This window comes from Lathyrus oleraceus, chromosome 3, assembly GCF_024323335.1.
Source record: "Lathyrus oleraceus cultivar Zhongwan6 chromosome 3, CAAS_Psat_ZW6_1.0, whole genome shotgun sequence".
In the NCBI taxonomy this organism is placed as follows: domain Eukaryota; kingdom Viridiplantae; phylum Streptophyta; class Magnoliopsida; order Fabales; family Fabaceae; genus Lathyrus; species Lathyrus oleraceus.
The window spans coordinates 471,674,952-471,696,395 of record NC_066581.1 but is presented as its reverse complement, the minus strand read 5'-3'; positions in this window follow the sequence as shown (position 1 = coordinate 471,696,395).

The window sequence follows — 21,444 nt, the reverse complement described above, 5'->3', positions numbered from 1 at the left end:
GTGAGGATAGCTTCAACATGCTAGTGAGGGGTTAACCCTATAATAAGCATGGAAGACTCATTGTCCATCACTAAGGATATAGGTGAGCATTACATCTACCTCAAGGATAACTCAAACCTAATAGCTAAAGGTTATGAAAAGTTTTGATTAAGAGAGTGGCCATTGAAACCACAAAAAAAGGTATTTGAATGAGTGGTATTTACCAATGAAAAGTATTTACAAAATATGGTCAAAGTTGATTTAGAAGTTCAATTCAAAATAAGTGTTATGAAAAGATAATTTGAAAATCAAAAGCATAAGGCTTAGGTTTCTAATGTTTGAAAACAAATGTTAAATGTTTGCACAAAAGTTTTGGCTTGGGTTAGAGTGGAGGGAAGAAGAAGAATGGCTAAGTCCTAATCATACAAGAGATGAGGGATAAGAAACAAGACCACAAATGGAGTTCCTCTCTTGAGATCATATTGATGATCCAAGTAGCTCTCATCCTTTGGAATATGCAAGCAAAACAATTGTAAGCTCAAGCAATCAACATAATCAAACAAGCTCTTAGAAGATCCCCAATGGCTCTTGTATCTTTCACACTTGGATGGACATGGCAATGGTTCTTCAATTTGAGCTCTCATAGGATCCCCTAGCACAAAAGCACACACATCAAAGAGTTTTATGAATCAAATCAAAAATGGACAAGAGTGAGTTTAGAGGTTTGGTCCTTCTAATCCATCTTCAACATTAAGTTCCTTTTACACCAATTTTGCATAGGGAATGTCCTAGAAACTAAGTCCATTTGTCCATTTCTTTGCATTTGGTCCACAACAATCAAAACAAAACACAAGCACAATAATATATACACAATTATGTGCTCAAGTGAGCAAAAGGAAAATTGCATTAACATAAACATGTGCTCAAATGAGCAAAGGGGGAAAAGAAAATGAATAATATGTACAAGAATGGTAAATTGCATAAAAGTAAAGTGCAAGAATTAAATGTTAATAGTTAATGGTTAGTGTTAGTAGTTAGTGTGCCATAAGGCAAATTTAGCGCTATGTTAAGCAATCGTAATTGGACTTATGTAGAAGTCACAACTATCTGAGGCCAGTCAATAATAATGTAGGCAACAACACAAGTTAGAGGTCTTAATTAGAGAATCAATCTCCAACAACTTGCCATGCCAAAAAGAAGATGAGAAATGATCTTGTATTGATTTAGGTCCTTTGCATGATTTAGGAAGCAATCTATCCTTAATGCAAAGCCATTCACTTGATCCATGATCAAGATGAATTAGTGAAATTCTGGTATCAGATATAAGATGTCGAAGATAATGTTACGACACTGATATCTGGTTATAAACAATGGATAAACAAAACAGAATGGTAAAGCAAATAACACGAGCAATTGTTAACCCAGTTCGGTGCAACTCACCTACGTCTGGGGGCTACCAAGCCAGGAAGGAAATTCACTATAATAGAATTAGTTCAAAGACTATCCGTACACTTCACCAAGTTACAGTCTTTCTCACCTAATCTCTACCCGTGCAATTTCTACCTAAGCACTCTTAGATATGAGAATCCACTCACTTCCCTTACAATCACACACCCGTGATTTTAAACAGCAATCCCTTGTGAAAAGAAAATACTTTTCAATTACAATATTCTTTATTTTACTTCACAATTTCAATCAAGAAGACACACTCTTGATCTTGCTTCAAAGCTTTGATCAAGAAGACAAATCAGTCCAATTCAATCATCAATGGATGACTTGAATGACCTACAGACACAAACCCTAGCTCTCTCTCTAAATTTCGCTCAGTCTTGGTTGTGTGTTCAAACAGGTTTTCTGAGTCCCTTTTTATAGAAACATTGGACAGCTTGAAAACCCTAAATATATTTTCCAATTAAATCTTTTCATATCAGCTGTAAAGATCTCCTTGGAAAATAAACAAATCTGGTTGATATCCCTGATAGATTGCGCCAGCTAGCCATATCTTCAATCAACCAATGATTGCCACCAATTGTGCAATCACAAAACACCAGACATTCATACTGAATGTTCTGTGTACAGGATGTCATGACATCGGGTCTGACATCTGGAAAAATCCTGCATAATCCAGTTTCCTTTTATAGCAGGTACAGCCATATCAGTTACCATGACAATGAGTATGTCAACTGAAACAGTCCTGCAGCATATGTCTTCCATATAAGCTCCAGCAGGTACAACCAATATCAGAAGCCTTGTCTTTGTATGTGGCATTCTGAAACAATCCTGCTTGCATATCTTCTTTAACTCCAGCAGGTACATAGGATATCTCATGTTAAGACATCACACATAACATCTTGTGAACACTCTTTGTTTTACCAAAATTGCTGCCAACACTAAGAATCAACAAACTCCCCCTTTGGCAAATTTTGGCTAAAACATATATCTGTCCTTTTTGTTCACAAGGCAAACTATCAGCAGTTAAACCACTAAACAGTAGTTTAATCAGCAGCAGAAGCAAAACAATTACTAGCTATGGCTACTAGTAATACACACATGCACAAGGGTACTTCTCCTCCCCCTAAAACTGTGCAACAATCAACAGAATTACTAGTTATGGATGCAACTAGTAAGACACACAAATGCACAATGCACCAGGGTACTTCTTCTCCCCCTAAATCTGTGCATTCACCAAAAACAGCTACTGTAACTCCAGCACCTGTACCAGCCAGAATGTCACACTGACATCTGCTATAACATCAGCACCTGTGCACCTCTTCCAATAATAGTTGTACTTCTGTTCAGCCACAACCAACTTCCACATCAAGCACTTCTCCCCCTTTTTAGTCAAAATTGACCAAAGGTGACCAATCAGACAAAATAAATGTCTATTAGTCTAGCAGAGAAAGTTAAAACAGATGTTATAACATTAAGCATGTTAGAACAAAAATTCAGGAAGTACACACCAACATTATACACAGCAGACAGCTGAGATAATGCACAAATCCAAGGAACTCTTTAAGAGCCCTAAATATTACAAAACAGGCATCAAGAGGACTGCCACAAAATAAACAAAAATAGAAGGAACGTCAGCTTTCCAAACAGCAGCAACTTTCTTCCAGCACCCCTCCAAGCCTCTAATACAGCCAGGGACAATTAATCAGAAGAAGAAGAATCACCTTCACCTTCATCTTCAGATACACCTTCAGAGTCTTCTGAGTTTTCAGAACTGGACTGGGATCTTGTATTTGAGTCCTTTCCAGCTTTCTCTAACTCCTCCTTTTCGAGGCTACAGATAAGAGCTTCTAAAGCTTTTTTTCTTGCCTTGGCCACCCTTATCCCATTGTCCAGTTCCTTGCAGGTCTCTTTCAGTTGGTCAATCAAGCTTCCTTTAGCTGTAGACTCCATTCTGGAAGATGTCATGACATCATTGACATGACTACCCTCAAAAAGCTTATAGTGAATTAATAGAGGGGTCTTTCTCCTGCTTGGAATATCACTTGTACTCAGGATTCCTGGTTGTTGACTCAGGATGATCCCACAGATGATAGATGGGAATGCAATGGGCAACTTAACAGCACTGGTGGACGCATGTCTAATGGTTTGTTCAAATATGAACTTTCCAAAATCATAGTTAACCCTTGTTCCAATAGCATGAATGATCCTCCCAAGAGAAATGGAAATGGTAGATATGTGATTAGTAGGTACCCAATTTGATGAACCAATCTTATGCAGAATGGCATATTTCACAGTGAGCTTACTAGCTGATAGGTGTTTCCTACTAGGCCATTCCTTAACTTGGCCAGCTGTAATAATTCTACAGATCTCATTATCTGTGGCCTCTAGATCTACCCCTTCATCAGTTCCTCTCACCAGGAACTTGTTGATGATAGTAGGTGATAGTTTCACACACTTACCCCTTACAAAAACTTTGCAGCCCTTCCTGCTGTTTCTTTCATATATCTCCTCAGGGATGTTCACAATGAATTCTTTGACTAACCCCTCATAGCACTGAGGTAGAGTAGTCACAGTTTTCATAAGACCAACTGTCTTAATTAACTCCATGACTTCCTTTACTTCACTTGCCTCTTTTCCCAATTCTCTTTCAACTGCTACCCTTCTTTGAGTCACAAACTTCCATTTGGCAGCACCACCTTCCACGTGAAACGAGATATTGTCAAGGTGAATAGCAGCCACTTTGTTTGAAGACTTCTTTACAGGCTTCCTTTTAACAGGGGAAATGTCTGAGACATCATATTCGACATCCTCATCAGATTCAGAACTCTCACTCTCCTTCATCTTCCTGACCTCTACTTTACTCCAAGTCTTGGAGGGACCTATACCAGCAACCCTTTTCTCCTTCCTACTTGTCCTTATCTCAGCCATACTCTTCCTTTTTCTCAATCTATCAGCTACACTTGTTTTCACCAGATTGACCAACATGTCATCTTCTTCCTCAGACCCTTCTTCCTCAATGTCTTGAGCAGTGTCAGGGGACATACTAGGTAAGTTTCTTCCAAGAGAACATAGTCCCTCAGCAGCTACTTCCTTTTCTGTTTTAGATGAGTCACCATCTTTCTTAGCTCGGGTTTCCACCTCAGGTGAGGGGTTCCTTCTGGACAGAGGGGTAAAAGTGTCCTTAAGTACTCCATGCTCTTCATTCAGTATCCTAGTAACTAGGTTTCTTATGATGCGATCAGTAGAGTGCATATCCTCTTTATCAGGCGATTCTTCAGGAGTGTTGCCTTGCTTAGCTCTAGCCATGGACGGGGAGCATGGAAAGTCACCTGGTATCATACGCAGAGGGGTTGCGTCTATCAACTCCTCTTCTAAAATTTCCATGGAGGAAGTTCTAGATGTTGACGAATGTTGAGACATGTTGTTGAACTTTTGAGAAAACTTTCTTTGCCCTAGCAGAGGTTCTTTGAGAAGTTTAATGAGGATGGAAAGAATTGTGTTCAGGCAGAGTGTGCATATGAAATAGATGTTATTTCCAATACTAGGAGATGATTCATTATTAATGTGGCTTTTTCTTTTTATTGGATAGATAATATTTTTCTTGCCTTTTCCACTCCACATTAATTGCCATATTTTCTCAAGAAGCCAAGCCCCTAATTTTCTCTTTTCCTCATACAAGTCCTTTGTAGTCAGGTTGTCATAATACAATGTCATAGCATCGAGTGTGACATTGTAGATAATTCTCAGCAATTTTATCCACCCTGGTTGAGCATTATTGTTTTCAACTGACATAGTTCCTTGTGTCTCAGTTCCAGCAAAGCTCTTACTAACTTCAGACTTCATACCACTAGTCATGTGTTCAAGTGTTTGTGCCATCATGACCTTTTCTTCCTTGAGGTTAGGTATTAGCACCCTTATATGACACTTTTCTTTTCCCTTGATGATTCTTCTTGCAACTGTACTCATCTTAGAGGGGTTATCCATTTGAGAGCTCCATATGTAGCAGGTGTTGATGGTCCTGATTCCTTTCATAATTACTTCACTGTCTTTGTTCACAATCAGACATTCAGTTTTAGTGAAGATGATATTCAGACCTTGATCCCCTAGCTGACTGATGCTTATTAGATTTGAAGTCAAGCCCTTAACCAGTAGAATATTGTCAAGTTTAGGGGCTCCAGGACACTCAAGCTTGCCTATCCCCTTTATTTCACCTTTAGCTTCATCACCAAAGGTTACATAGCTTAAATCATGAGGGTGAAGGTCAGTTATCAAGTCTGAGTTCCCAGTCATGTGTCTAGAGCATCCACTATCAAAATACCACTCTTCTTTGTGAGCTATTAGACTTGTAACATTAGTCTTAGGAACACATTGCTTCTTGTTGATAGGCCTGTAATGTTTGGGTCTGGGTAGATAGCGGATCTGTTGATGACCATGGTTAGGATAACCATACAGCTTATAACAGGAAGACTTAGAGTGTCCAGCTTTCCCACAGTAATGACATCTCCATCTTTGGTGTTTGCCATACTGCTGTTTTCTCTTCTGCTGTTGCTGATGAAGGTGGGTAGGGTAACCATACAGCTTATAGCAGAAGGCCCTTGAGTGTCCAAATTTCCCACAGTAATGACATCTCCATCTTAGGTGTTTGTATTTTTGCTGTTCTTTCTTCTGATGGTGTGACATATGATGTGACATCTTGGAACTGCTCTTACTATTGCTGCATTTAGGTTTAGCTTGAGGTTTGCAGCCAGTGTAGCTACTTTCAACCTTGGTTTTATGGAACCCTAATCCAGATTTGACTCCTGTGATTTGTCCAGTTTGAAGAATCTTGTCTAAGGAGTCAGATCCATTGTTCAGCATCCTTACATACTTGGTTGTCTCTTCTAGTTTTGAGTTTAAGAGCACAACTTCAGTCTTTAGCTTGAGGATAGTTTCCACATGTTCTGCTTTTTCTTTCTCCAGTTGGACTATCTTCTGGTTCTCACCTTGTTGATCTTCATCTAGCTTAACCTTTAGAGCCACAACTTCTGTTTTCAATTTGGAGATGGTTTCCAAGAATTCTACCTTCTCATTCTCAAGTTGAGTTATGTCTTTTTCTTAATTTAAAGACTGCTTGTTCAGTTCAACACTTTTCTGACACAGCTCTCTGTAGGTAGAGGCCAATTCCTCAAAGGTTACTTCACCATCACTTGACTCTTCATCAGATTCCCATCTTCCTGTCAAAGCAGTCACAAGATTTGCAGCCTCTTCAGTATCACTCTCATCAGACCATGTGGCAGCAAGACTCATCTTCTGTTTCTTAAGGTAGGTCCCACATTCAGACCTGATGTGTCCATACCCATCACATTCATAGCACTGAACCTCTTTTCCTTCTTTGGGCTTCTCATCTGCTCTTGCTTTTCTTCCAGCATTGTTGGATTTACTGATGTCAGACGAGATGTTCTTGACATTTTCCTTGGATCTGACATCCATTTTCTTTAACAATCTGTTAAACTGTCTCCCCAGCATAGCAACTTCATTGGCCCACTCTTTATCCACATCTTGACTGTTTTCCTCTTCTGTGTTGGAAACAAAGGCAATGCTCTTGATTTTCTTTTCAGTTCCCTCAATCAATCACATCTCAAAGGTTTGGAGGGAGCCAATTAACTCATCTACCCTCATGTTGGAGATGTCTTGAGACTCTTCTATGGCAGTCACCTTCATTGCAAATCTCTTAGGGAGTGACCTAAGTATTTTTCTTACCAACTTTTCATCTGTCATCTTCTCTCCCAGGGCTCCTGAAGCATTAGCTATCTCAAGGATACTCATGTGGAATTCATGAATGTTTTCATCTTCTTTCATCCTTAAGTTTTCAAACTTGGAGGTGAGCAGCTGAAGTCTAGACATCTTTACCCTAGAGGTGCCTTCATGAGTGGTCTTGAGAATGTCCCAAACATCTTTTGCCACTTCACAGTTATTTACCAGCCTGAAAATATTCTTGTCTACACCATTGAATATTGCATTCAAGGCTTTAGAGTTTCCAAGAGCAAGATCATCCTCCTCCTTGGACCATTGTTCTTCAGGCTTCTTCTCAGTAGTGGCTTCTCCTTCTTTAGTGACTACAGGGTGCACCCATCCTGTCAAGACAGCTTTCCAAGCCTTGTTATCAAGGGATTTTAAAAATGCTACCATTCTAGGTTTCCAATAGTCATAGTTAGAACCATCCAGGATTGGTGGCCTATGAACAGATCCTCCATCTCTTTCCATTGTACCAGAAAGTAATGCCCCTAGATCTCACCCAGAACCAGAGCAGGATGCCTGCTCTGATACCAATTGAAATTCTGTTATCAGATATAAGATGTCGAAGATAATGTTACGATACTGATATCTGGTTATAAACAATGGATAAACAAAACAGAATGGTAAAGCAAATAACACGAGCAATTGTTAACCCAATTCGGTGCAACTCACCTACGTCTGGGGGCTACCAAGCCAGGAAGGAAATTCACTATAATAGAATTAGTTCAAAGACTATCCGTACACTTCACCAAGTTACAGTCTTTCTCACCTAATCTCTACCCGTGCAATTTCTACCTAAGCACTCTTAGATATGAGAACCCACTCACTTCCCTTACAATCACACACCCGTGATTTTAAACAGCAATCCCTTGTGAAAAGAAAATACTTTTCAATTACAATATTCTTGATTTTACTTCACAGTTTCAATCAAGAAGACACACTCTTGATCTTGCTTCAAAGCTTTGATCAAGAAGACAAATCAGTCCAATTCAATCATCAATGGATGACTTGAATGACCTACAGACACAAACCCTAGCTCTCTCTCTAAATTTTGCCCAGTCTTGGTTGTGTGTTCAAACAGGTTTTTTGAGTCCCTTTTTATAGAAACATTGGACAGCTTGAAAACCCTAAATATATTTTCCAATTAAATCTTTTCATATCAGCTGTAAAGATCTCTTGGAAAATAAACAAAACTGGTTGATATCCCTGATAGATTGCGCCAGCTAGCCATATCTTCAATCAACCAATGATTGCCATCAATTGTGCAATCACAAAACACCAGACATTCATACTGAATGTTCTGTGTACAAGATGTCATGACATCGGGTCTGACATCTGGAAAAATCCTGCATAATCCAGTTTCCTTTTATAATAGGTACAGCCATATCAGTTACCATGACAATGAGTATGTCAACTAAAACAATCCTGCAGCATATGTCTTCCATATAAGCTCCAGCAGGTACAACCAATATCAGAAGCCTTGTCTTTGTATGTGGCATTCTGAAACAATCCTGCTTGCATATCTTCTTTAACTCCAGCAGGTACATAGGATATCTCATGTTAAGACATCACACATAACATCTTGTGAACACTCTTTGTTTTACCAAAATTGCTGCCAACACTTAGAATCAACAATTAGATTTGAATCAAGGAAGATTAAACCTCCATAATCAATGCTAACCACCAATCTTTAACTCATTGATCAAAAGGAAAAAGAAGAAGAAGAAGAATGAAGAATTAAAGTGCATTAAATGAGATGGAATGAGATAATCATCAAGCCATGACCAAAGATAGAGAGGATCAAGGTCAAACAATAGAAAACAGAAGCCAAATGAAGATTAGAAGTCAAGAAACAAATAAAATATTTTTGGCATTTTTTAATATTAAAATAAAACTTGAATTAAAATAATAAAAGAAACTTCAAACTTCAAACTCACTTCAAATCAACTTTGAAAAGTCCAAGTGAATTATCCCAAGTTCAACAAGGTCAAACAAAGTTTGACAAAAAATTTCAGCATTTTTAAAAGTCAGAAACTATTTTAAATCAGTTAAAAGTGCATCAAAATAACCTAATTGAACTAACATCTCAAATAAATCTCAAATAAATCTCAAATCAATTAATAAATTGATGAGAATATTTTTCATAGATTCATCATCATTCAAAGAGGTTGAGAAAATATTTTTATATTTTTTGAATATTAAAAACTATTTTAAATGAATTAAAAATAACCAGAAAAGAGAAAATTACTAAAAAATATCAAATGATAAAATAAAAAATATTAAAAATTATTTTTAGAAACTAGAAATTAATAGAAAAATAATGCAATTGGTCTCACATTTTTTGGACCAATAATGAGAGAGATATGAATTTTAGAAATAAAATGGAATTAAAAAAAATAAAAGAAAATAAAATCAGAAATTAGAAAATGAGAAAAAATACGGAGCGTTGGATGATAGCTCATTAATTGAGCTGGCACATCACATGGCTCCTGAGCGCGCCCCCATCAAACACGTGAGTCAATGCATCACACACAGCCTTTAATTGAGTCATAACATTGAAGTGAACTTAATGATTTTCAAAAATTGAAAGCATAGCAAGGTTGCCTCTATCCAGAGGACTTCAGATCACATAAGAACAAAGCAAATAGAGAAATATATGAGCTGGTTCGAAGTAAATAACATTTGAAAACAACCTTTGAATTGCAAGGATTTGAGTCAAGATCTTTGGATTCTTTTGCAAACAGTTAGCACTATGGATCAAGTATAGAAGGTTTAGGAACTTATAGATCTAGAAAATCAATCAATGCAATTGAAATTCAGATCTGAAATTTTTGAAAGAAAGAGAAAGTTCCTTTGGTGAGGGTTGAGTTTTGAGTTCAGCAGCAATTGGGGCGCCTTAACGTTGAAGAAATGAGAGGCCAAGGCATTGTATTTATAGCTGAGCAAGGCTGAGTTGCATGATCAAAGTGTGTGCATGGATGAAAAGGGCCTCCATGCATGGGCCTGTACAGGCGCATGGAGGGCCCAATTCCACTTGGTTTGGCAAGCTGAGATCACAATTGGATGAAATGATCGTGCAAATTGGACTGTATGAGCTCATGCATGGCAATTGAAATGATTTTCACAAAATGCACTATTTCATTGAAGCCTTCGAAAATGCCATGTCCAAAATTAAAATGCAACCTTATGAGTAATGGTTGGAAAGCTTATTGCATAAGGAACAAATGTCATATTGATCAAAACTCCATTTGGGTCTTGGAAATTAATGAAAACTGAACTTGAAGTGTAGGGTGCAAAACATGCATATGTGAAATTTCCAAAATTGGCCAAAGTTCAAGCGCTTCTGTTTCGATGATGCAAGCTCCAAATGACAAAATCTTAAACATAAAAGTTGTATATCATTTCAAGGCAATACATTTGGACTTAAAGTTTGTATCATTTGGATTTTTGACGAAGAAGTTATGGGCACTTGAAGTTGGACTTTTTCACATTTCAATGCATTTGGTCCAAAGTGACCTATAATGTTTTGCATTATCACATGTATTTCTTTTGATATTTTGCAATTTTGTTCAACATAACATTTGAATTAGACATCTTAAGATTTCCAATTCATTTGGTCTCACCTCCAAATCATGAAAAATGAACGAGTCATGTCCTTGGGAAGTTGACCCTAAATTAGGGTTTCAGTCAAAATGACCTATAATGTCTTGGAATGGATGATGAGCTTCCAAGATTCAAATCAATTTTTAATGAACATGAAAGTTGTTCATATGGTCCTTAAGAACATTTTTTCTCTTGGGGTCATCTCCATTTGACAAACACATCAAACGTTAGGTCTCAGTGTATTTCAAAATAGTCAGATGAATTGACTGATCAACTTCTCAAGTCCAAAACTCATATCTTGATGAATTGATGATTGAGGACACTCAAATAAGCTCAAATATGCATGAAATGATGAATTAAATAACTTCCATTGATTGTATTTGACCATGGGTTGAGGTTGCTTCATGAGCAAGGCATAGTTGATGGACAAATGAATTAGGGTTTCCTTGGGAAACAAGCCTCAAACCCTTGATTTTCTTTAATCAAAATGATGAATTGAGATACTTGGTAGGAATATTTGATGGGTGAGAGCTTTGAGAACCATAGCCATGCTTGCTTTCATCATCTCTTGACCATATCAATGCATATAGGATCTCCTAGAAGCTTTGGATCTTGTGACTGCTCAAGCTACAAACAAGAGATGTTAGTGACATATTTTTGTGCTTTTGGTTAATAAATGAAATGAGAAAAGCAATAATATACAATTCAAGCATGCTTGGTGATCTCAAACCAAACTCACAAGTGATCCCACTCCAAAGGTAAGGAGCCAAAATGCTTATGATCCTTGAGGCAATGTGAATGCAATGTTATGATGCCATGAGGGATCTTAGGGTCAAAATTGGGGTCTTACAGATGCCCCTATTTAAGGTCATTCTAGCCGGAGAAGTGAAGGTTAAAATCTTCGTCTCGACGAGGTAGAATAGGCTTAAATAATAACAAAGAGACGGATTTTGGTCCCTAAGAGACCTCATGATGCAAATGTATGTATGCAAAAGGTAATACTCTGTGGGGATATGTGTCCATAAAAAGAAAAGAAATCTGGAGAAACTGACAATCCATATGAGTAATACACTCCACGGGACAGAGACTCTGGGGACTTTAACGGGGATAAGAAAGGAAAAAAATGCGTGACTTAAATTTTACTGAGAGACATGAGGAATATTCCATGGAAATAAATCAACGGAAAGACTCGAGCTGACTCAAAGGTGCATGTACTGGGGAATATGCCAATACAGCAAAACTATCCATAAAGGATACTTCGGATGAAAATCCGGACTCAGATGGGGGAAAATCCACCAAGGGACCTTGCTGGGGAATGTCCACACAGGACTCATCTGAGGAAACAACAAGATGAGGTATTACCGGTTACTGGGTAATAAGCTCAAGGAGACATGTGATCGCAACACCGATATAAGGGTGAAAGAATAACGTGCTCGAGGAGAATGAATATCTAAGACCGATATAAGGGTGAGAAATATCAAACATCCAAAATCATCCGAGGAAAACCTAAAAAGGTATATTTCAACTCAGGAAATCTGACTCCACAGGGGACAAAAGTCATAATAGGGAGCAGAGTGGAAGGAACACCAGGGATACCGGTTACTAAGCATATAATAGGTGACCGACCAAGCGTGAGGGCTAAAAAGCAAACTCGATTTCAAGATGGGCACTCGACTCCGCAAAAGGGAATACGAATCTTACTCGACTGGGGAAGACCAAAAGACTTCGACCAAAGAGCGCATGAGATATATTATCTATTACCGTCAGAACGTAGATAACATACTCGCACGGAAGATCATCCATAACCGGTTATTGGGTTAATAAAGGATAAATCGACTGAAAAAGAGGCATCGGGATACCGAATACTAGGTATAAAATGATGACCAAACAAAAAGGGAGAAACAAATCATTACCAACAAAAGGTAAATGATAGATGACCCGTTGGGGATACATTGACAAAGGCAATGATCCGGGAGGTATATCACCGGTTACTGGGAGATATACTCGAAAAGGTGAAGGAATATCAATACCGAATGTTGGATAAAGATAACCGTCAAAGAGGAGATTACATATACCAATACTGGGTAGAAAACCACGGAAGAGTAACCGTCATCGGTTAGGATGAACAAAAAGGTTAACTCTGCAAGGGGATAAAAATAGGGTTTACAACTACCGGTATAAGGGTAGAAAACCACAGACTTCGCCGGGGAAACGATTGGATGATTACTGGTTACTGAGCAATCATTCATCCAAACTACAGGGAAGTGCAAGGATAATTTCAAGAAGCCAAATCTAGGAACAAACTAGAGAGGCACAATGAAACAAGACTCATCCCTATGAGGATATAACTCAGGGGGGAACTCCATCGCAATATATGTGTTGGGAGGAAACAGAAACAACCATCATCCACGAGGACATAACTCAGTGGGGAACATGGAAGGAAGGATAAGCACTTTCTGCTTATGGGGTTGACTCTATGTGGGAGATCAGACACGAACATTTGCTTGGTGAAATATGTATCACTGACTAGCAGGGGATAACAAACAAAGGTATTTATGGCAAATAATCCAACATGATTATTTTTAATGTCAAAATTATATGCATATATGCGTGGTTTATTGATCCGCGGTCGCTCGCGGATCAAAAACGAGTAATTTTGTAAAAACGTAATACAGCGACAATAAAACTCGGATATCGTCTCAAGGATTCTTGTTTGTAATAATTAAACGTAATCGAATGGGGGGTTGATTTGATGTTCAATTACAAAAATGCAGAAAATAAGTGATTATGAAAAGTGATTATTTGAATAAGCTGAAACGAATCAACCCACTATATCATCTTCCGACTTATCATTGATCCCTATAAAATTCCAATTCCCTAAACGGGTCTGATCCTATTCGATTACAAAAACTACTGACAAGCGCAATAACAATTATACGAAGTCTGTCCCTGAATTCCGAGTAAAGCAAACGGATTAAAACTATTGCGAATTAAGCAAACGCAATATGATCGAACGCGATAATGCAAAAGCTACACTAATCACGAAATTGATTCAAAAGCAGACAACAATCAAATTAAAGAATTCTATCATGTAAAAACAATTAAATTAAGCAAGTAATTGTGATTATAGATATAATTCAAAGGAACAAATTAATGGAAAATTATAAAAGAACCTCAAAGTGGCATCCGATTACAGTGAATTGATTCTTGGGAAATTAGTTCTCCATAGTCATTCTTTGCAAGCTCTCCAATTCGTACCTGAACCGTGATTTTCCCCTTCAATTCCCCATGGTGTACGGCTGCCAGACCTAGGGGAAAACAAAGACCCGTTTTACCACTCAACTGGGTCGACCCAGCCCACTACAAATGACCCAACACTAAAATAAAATTCTAATGCTGTAACTTGAAACAAAATTCTGGAATTTTGAGCTCTGAATCTGACTTTGACTCCAACACAAAAGTCGTAGCTCTCTCTCTTAGCTTTCCGACGATTTTTAGAACGCCTCAAACGGATTCCCGGAACTCCAGTTATGATCGTTTCCGCGCAGACTGCTAAAGCTGAAAAATAAGTGCGAAAATTAAATTAAACTAAAAATAAAATAAAATATGAAAACATAATAAAATATAAAAATAAACAAAATAAAATAAAGAAATGCCTAAGTAAAAAGTAGGAGAATTGTGCATAAATATGCACTTATCAAATTCCCCCGGACTTGAACTTTTGCACTCCGAGCAAAATTGAAATAAAACTAAGAAAGCACACACACATCAATAGTTACTCATTCCAGGCTACAAGTCTTCTTCGGTTAAGTTTGCATTGATAGGTACTAATCTTGCACACTAAGAATATTGTAAGAACACTAATCCACAGTTATGCAGACATAAACCTCCTGAATACACAAATCAACTTGAATCATATTATTATACTAAAGCCTAACTTACTCATCCTTCTTTTGCCCTTTTTCATTCAGGCGCAATCACATTAAGCCCATTATCTCCACACACTCATAGCAAGGCGACCGGTTAGTGACTCTGATCCTTTTCTGCACGGGGTTCTGGTACTTAAGTGGCATAACCCTTTGCTTACTCACTTGTAGTTGCGGGGGATCAGACCGTAATTCGCCCTACCAAGTTCAGCACCAGAAACCGCTGAACCAACTAACAACGAGTCAAAAACTTTTTTTTTGAAGGTTCTACAACCGTTGAGTTAAGTGACCGGGTGAGGGTCACCAAACTTAGAAGGTGCATTCCTTTATTTATTTATTTATTTATTTATTTTCGGAACACTCACTTATATTCATCGGCTTCCCTACGTAGAGTGTGTGTGAGATGGTGCTGACTGCTGAAATAAACTACTCAAAAGCTGTCAGAGGATGAGAATATAAGGCTAAAACATAATAAAAATTCAACTCAATTTCCATATGCAGGAGACTTACGGTGTTAAAACAATATCGATCTTGTGAATTTTTCCCAAGTCTCCACAAACCAACCTCAAATTATTCTATAGCCTAAAACTTTCAACAAAAATGTAATAATTTTTTTTTTTAGAAAGAAAACAAAAACAAAACAAAACAAAGAACAAAAACAAAGAAAATAAAGTATTTCTTCCCCCACACTTAAAATATGCATTGTCCTCAATGAAAGAAACAAACATAAAATAAGAGAGAGAAGAGAGAGGAAAGAACACACCCGAGTAGTCAAGGAGGATAGGTGATCACATAAGCAGCCTTTTCCAAAGAGATATATTCTACATTTTCTTCTTCCAAAGTGGGGATGTCATGGAATAGCTTTGGGTAATGTCCATTGAACTTGAAATTTTTATTAGTATCTTCGCCTTTTATTCCAGGATCAAAGAATCTTCTAAAAGTAAAAGTGTCAAATGGACACGTGAAGGTGATCTGATCTGGAATGTCAGCCAATGTCTAACCAAATGCCTTTTTATGCTTCCTTAAAACCTGCAAAAGCTTATTTTCTTGATCGAAATCAAGATTAGAAGAAATTATAGCCGGTAGTTTTTCATTCATCTCTAAATAAGCATATTTCATATTTTCAAGAAGTTGCTTCAGCTCGAGGGAAGGTGGCTGCTCAATAGAAGGAGTGTTTGGGGCAGCCGGGATGTCAAGACCTTTATCTACCTGAACAACTTTATTTGCAACCTCATCTACAGTAAGAATATCAACTTGCAAGGCAGCCTCAATTTCAGCACAAACAGAGCAAATTTTAGTTTCAGTACAAATATCACAAGAATAAACATCATCAAAACCAGACAATGATGGAAAATCAGATGCAAACAAATCACTACAAGTATCATCAACAATTTCAGAAATCAAATCTATTTGAAAACAGAATGTTCTTCCAAGGGTTGTTGGTTTGATCCTTGAGCTTGCTGCATGACATTCACCAAAGTGGCAAGCTGCCCAATCTGTGTTTGCAAAGTATTTAAAGTAGAATCTACTTGTTGTTGAAACTGGAGATTATTTGCAGCCATTTGTTTGACAATATCTTCTAGTGAAGGTCCAGAAGGTGCAGAGCACACAACCTCAAATTCCTTCAAATGCTCATGCGGATCCTCACCTGCAAGACCACTAAACCTTGGAAACAAGTGTATTAAACCAGATTTCAATTCAAAAGGAGTATGAGCTTCAGGATATTCAATACACATGTCATTGTAATTCACATCAGGGACAACTAACTGCCTTAAAGTTCTTTGGTCAGCCATAGTAAAAAACAAACACAACGAAGGAAAACGATTAAAATAAATTTACAAAAATAAACTAACACCTAAGTTAATCTAATGACGTCAATTAAGAATTTTGAGAATTTTTTCAGATTTTTTTAAAACTATCAAAATCGAAAATAAATCATAAAAAATAGAAAAATAAGGAATTTCGGTTTTTTAGGGCGACATCCACTATTTATTCCATAAATAGAGGTTTTTGATTACTGATTTTTTCCTAATGAATCGACAAAAAATCGGAATAATTTGAGACAATTTGTTTAAAAACAGATTTTTTTTATCCCAAACCGCAAAAAAGACCAATACATAAGTTGGACGAAACTGCGAGGAAACTAGGACCTATATGCTTAGACACTAAACCTATGACTCTAAAAACGATTAAAAGAAACAAGAGTCCCCGGCAACGGCGCCAATTTGATCCGCGGTCGCTCGCGGATCAAAAACGAGTAATTTTGTAAAAACGTAATACAGCGACAATTAAACTCGGATATCGTCTCAAGGATTCTTGTTTGTAATAATTAAACGTAATCGAATGGGGGTTGATTTGATGTTCAATTACAAAAATGCAGAAAATAAGTGATTATGAAAAGTGATTATTTGAATAAGCTGAAACGAATCAACCCACTATATCATCTTCCGACTTATCATTGATCCCTATAAAATTCCAATTCCCTAAACGGGTCTGATCCTATTCGATTACAAAAACTATTGACAAGCGCAATAACAATTATACGAAGTCTGTCCCTAAATTCCGAGTAAAGCAAACGGATTAAAACTATTGCGAATTAAGCAAACGCAATATGATCGAACGCGATAATGCAAAAGCTACACTAATCACGAAATTGATTCAAAAGCAGACAACAATCAAATTAAAGAATTCTATCATGTAAAAACAATTAAATTAAGCAAGTAATTGTGATTATAGATATAATTCAAAGGAACAGATTAATGGAAAATTATAAAAGAACCTCAAAGTGGCATCCGATTACAGTGAATTGATTCTTGGGAAATTAGTTCTCCATAGTCATTCTTTGCAAGCTCTCCAATTCGTACCTGAACCGTGATTTTCCCCTTCAATTCCCCATGGTGTACGGCTGCTAGACCTAGGGGAAAACAAATACCCGTTTTACCACTCAACTGGGTCGATCCAGCCCACTACAAATGACCCAACACTAAAATAAAATTCTAATGCTGTAACTTGAAACGAAATTCTGGAATTTTGAGCTCCGAATCTGACTTCGACTCCAACACGAAAGTCGTAGCTCTCTCTCTTAGCTTTCCGGCGATTTTTAGAACGCCTCAAACGGATTCCCGGAACTCCAGTTATGATCGTTTCCGCGCAGACTGCTAAAGCTGAAAAATAAGTGCGAAAATTAAATTAAACTAAAAATAAAATAAAATATGAAAACATAATAAAATATAAAAATAAACAAAATAAAATAAAGAAATGCCTAAGTAAAAAGTAGGAGAATTGTGCATAAATATGCACTTATCATTTATGTATGATGAATGTTGACAAAACAGACATATCTAACACAAACAGGTCCAACGATTGATGAACAAACATCCGGTACTACATCTCGAGAGAGAAAGCCAGGCCCGCTGGAGAACATCCAATCTGATGGGGACCAGAGATACCAGGAAACAAAGATCTCTGCAGGGGGAATGAGCATCAGTCATTCCGGCTGGGGACAGGGGCCACTCATGGATAAAAATCCGCCGCGGAAGCAACTCTACTGGGGGACTCATCAGAGAAGATAATGGAACTCTTGTGGGGAACAACCACCAAACAACAGCTTCCAGAGTCACCACTATATATCGTACTCTTGACGAAATCACATCTACCGAGGAGGAAGGATCATAACTCTGCTGAAGGAAAGATAGACTTCTTCGTCAACCACTCTGCTCGGGAGGAATCCACAAACAGGCTCTGGAGGAAGGGGATACATTCATGCCGGGAATTGAATAAATGTCTTACCCTTTTGGGAATCGTGCCATCTTTGGGAGAGCACAGAAGACATCCCAAGTATCCTTTTGGCATTGTGAATGTTCACTCTGTTTAAAAACAATTTATGAACAATTTATTTTAAAACAATGATATTTCTCAACTAAATCATGCAAAATATTTGTTGAACAGAAACAAATAAGAGTGCAAATAATTGGATAAAGGCTCAAATTTATTTGATGGGATGGTAGTCTGCAAATGGCAAGACTTCATGGATCTTTACAAATTTGAAATTGGTGATATATATTGGAAAAGGGCTACATTGAACATAATGACCATTTCTCTACCAACTCTGAATCCCATGTATTTGAAGCTTTAGTTGATGATGACTGAGCGAGAGTCTCAAACAAATGACAGTTTGTAGAACAAAGTCTTGTCAGGATGCAGTTAGTTGCCAAATCCCTAATTTTTGCCTAGATTTCCCCAGGGTGAGGTACTCAATCTAGCGGGATACATATTCATTTTTTATGTCTTTAACTTTTGCCTGGATCGCCCTGTCGGGTTTTCAATCCACCGAGACGCTCATTTTCGCCTAAGCCACCCTTTTGGGTTTTCAACTTAGCGAGCTATTCTGTTTTTATTTTTAGGCGAAGTATTTCTTGACTGCATCTGAATTCACAGGACGAGTGAAATCCTCCCCATCCATAGTTGTAAGTATCAAAGCACCGCCTGAAAAGGCTCTCTTAACAACATACGGACCTTCATAGTTTGGAGTCCACTTGCCCCTGGAATCGGGCGCGAAAGACAAGACTTTCTTGAGCACAAGGTCACCTTCTCGGAACACACGAGGCTTGACCTTCTTATCAAAGGCTTTCTTCATCCTTTGCTGATACAACTGACCATAGCACATGGCAGTCAATCTCTTCTCTTCTATCAAATTCAGCTGGTCATAACGACTCTGAACCCATTCAGCATCAGTTAACTTGGCTTCCATCAAGACTCTCATTCATGGGATCTCCACCTCTACTGGGAGCACAACCTCCATGCCGTAAACAAGAGAAAAATGGGTTGCCCCTGTTGAAGTGCGGACAAATGTACGATATCCATGCAAAGCAAATGGCAGCATCTCATGCCAATCTTTGTACGTAACAACCATCTTCTGGATAATCTTCTTGATGTTTTTATTAGCAGCTTCAACAGCCCCATTCATCTTGGGTCTGTAAGGAGAAGAATTATGATGTGCTATCTTGAACTCGCTACATAGCTCTTTTATCATCTTGTTGTTCAAGTTAGATGCATTGTCAGTAATAATCTTATCTGGCACACCATAACGGCATATGAGTTGATTCTTGATAAACTTCACAACCACCTGCCTAGTCACATTTGCATATGACGCCGCTTCGACCCACTTGGTGAAGTAATCAATTGCTACGAGAATGAATCTATGACCGTTGGATGCTTTCGGCTCTATCATGCCAATCATGTCAATTCCCCACATAGAGAAAGGCCATGGTGATGAAATTACATTCAGAAGCGTCGGCGGGATATGAATCTTATCCGCATAAATCTGACACTTATGGCATTTCTTCACATATTTGCAACAGTCAGACTCCATTGTCAACCAATAGTAGCCTTCTCTCAACATCTTTCTAGCCATGGCATGTCCATTGGAATGAGTACCAAATGAACCCTCATGGACCTCAGTCATTAACAGGTATGCTTCGTGTCTATCCACGCATCTGAGCAGAACCATGTCGAAATTTCTCTTATAAAGCACATCGCCATTGAGGTAGAAACTGCCTGATAATCTCCTCAAAGTCTTTCTATCTTTCACAGATGCCCCAGGCGGGTAAATCTGGCTCTGAAGAAAGCACTTGATATCATAATACCACGGCTTGTCATCTTGCACCTCCTCTACTGCAAATACATGAGCTGGTATGTCCAAGCGCATCACAGTGATATTGGAAATTTCATTCCAAAGTCTTACCACAATCATTGAAGCAAGTGTCGCAAGAGCATCTGCCATCCGATTCTCATCTCGAGGAATATGATGGAAGTCAACCTCAGTAAAGAATGTTGAAATCCTCCTTGCATAATCTCTATATGGGATGAGGCCAGGCTGATTCGTCTCCCATTCACCCTTAATCTGATTAACAACAAGGGCCGAATCACCATAAACATCAAGATGTTTAATCCTAAGATCAATACACTCTTCCAATCCCATCATACAAGTCTCATACTCAGCCATATTATTCGTGCATTTGAAAGTTAGCCTTGCTGTAAAAGGAAAATGTACGCCCTGAGGAGTAATAATCACTGCCCCAACACCATTTCCATATTGATTCACAGCACCATCAAATACCATGCTCCAACGGGAACCAGGTTCTGGCCCTTCATCGAGCGTAGGCTCATCACAATCTTTTATTTTCAAATACAGAATCTCTTCATTTGGGAAGTCATACTGAACTGACTGATAATCCTCAATTGGTTGATGTGCCAAGTGGTCAGCCAAGATACTACCTTTTATAGCCTTCTGAGCTCGATACTCAATATCATACTCAGACAACAACATTTGCCAACGGGAAATCCTCCCAGTTAAAGTAGGTTTTTCAAAGATATACTTGATTGGATCCATTTTGGATATCAACCAAGTCGTATGATTCAACAAATACTGTCATAAGCGTTTAGTGGCCCAAGCCAAATCGCAACATGTTTTCTCAAGCATCGAGTATCGAGACTCACACTCGGTGAACTTCTTGCTCAGGTAGTAGATAGCATATTCTTTCTTCCCCGACTCATCTTGCTGACCAAGGACACAACCCATTGAGTCTTCAAGAACTATCAGATACATAATCAACGATCTCCCTTCCATAGGCGGAGGCAGAATCAGAGGCTCAAACAAATACTCTTTAATACTGTCAAAGGCCTTTTGGAAATCCTCGGTCCAATCATG